Here is a 1,415-nt window from a genome sequence, read left to right on the forward strand (position 1 = left end):
GCGCGCGCCGGCGCGTCGTGATGGGTGGATGGATGGATGGATGGATGGATGGATTGGTGGAGGTGGTGGATGTGCGCAAACGCAACCACAGACACTTTTATTCATTTAAGTCCAAAATGAGAATCAACAGAAATCGATTATTTTTCTCCATCGACCCCCGTCACCCCCCCGTCACCCCCACCTGTGTTGTGACACAGCAGTGAGGTTAAAAGTGCGTCTCCGGAGGTGAGAGCTGCGCGTCTGTTGGAGTCAGTCCGGATGATGGAGGTCAGACTGTCGGGCTGCTCTGGCTCCTCTGTTCTTTTCTCTGTGTGGAGATATTTTTACTCTCACTGAATCTTCTCCACGATGTCCTATATTTAAACACAAACCATTTCTAAACCGCTGGTTTTAAACTGTGTCACCTCCACAACTCGGCTGCAGAATTCTCCCCCGTTTTCTCCAACAGTGGAGGAAAACACTGTGGGTGAAAATAGAAAGTAGGAGAGAGAGGGAGAGAGGGGGAGAGAGAGGGGGAGTCAGTAAAATCTCATGGTCGGAGTCTCACCTGCAGCACTTTTTCTGTTTGTTTTAAACACTCACTGTCTGACAAACGCAGACTTTACTTTTTTTTCAGAGCTTTAAAGAACATTTCAATGGTATAACCTAAATTTTTCCACGGTATTGACTTTTCCGTGACGTCACGTGACAAAGAAGATTTTAAAACATGTGTCTCATTCATTGGTTGATATTTGATGAACCACAACACAGACCATACTTACGTATTTCTAATTTTAACTTTAACTCAACACCAAAGTCAAATAACAGAACAAAACACAAGTTGTATTTTATTATTTCACTTATACAGATTGAAGTACAGATTTTGTTTTTTTTTAAACTTCTTATGCTGCTGCTAGTTTTGGGGTGGGAAGAGTTTTGTTGGACGGCTAACGGCTAATGGCTAACTGGATGAAGTGGAAGGATCTTGGTGGAGATGGTTTGGACTGAAGTGATGTATTGGACCAAAGATGCTGAAGATGGAGCTGTCAGGTAGAAGCAGCCAGCTATATATTTGATTTAATAAACTGTGGTGACCACAATCTAACCATTTAAAGACTAAGGCAGTGATACTTTATCAGTTATCTTAATACATTGTTACACTACATGTTCCATAGTCCTCCCAGCAGCAGTGCTGTAGTCGTTCCACTATTGACTGATCAGCTGTTTTGTTTTTTTGTTTTTTTTCCTTCGTCCACTCAATTCTAATTACATTTTCTGGTCAATAAGTGCAAGGGCAAGTCTTAAAACCTAGTTTTTATGTCTTTGTTGGATGAATGAAGAAGAGGTATCGATCACATGATCGAATTAGGAGAAGGAGAGCAGCGTGTGCAAGTTCCTAACTGAGGAGCTGGAACGCAGGAATGGCTTTCCAGAAT

The sequence above is a fragment of the Cynoglossus semilaevis genome, chromosome 6 (assembly GCF_000523025.1).
Source record: "Cynoglossus semilaevis isolate Cse_v1.0 chromosome 6, Cse_v1.0, whole genome shotgun sequence".
NCBI lineage: Eukaryota > Metazoa > Chordata > Actinopteri > Pleuronectiformes > Cynoglossidae > Cynoglossus > Cynoglossus semilaevis.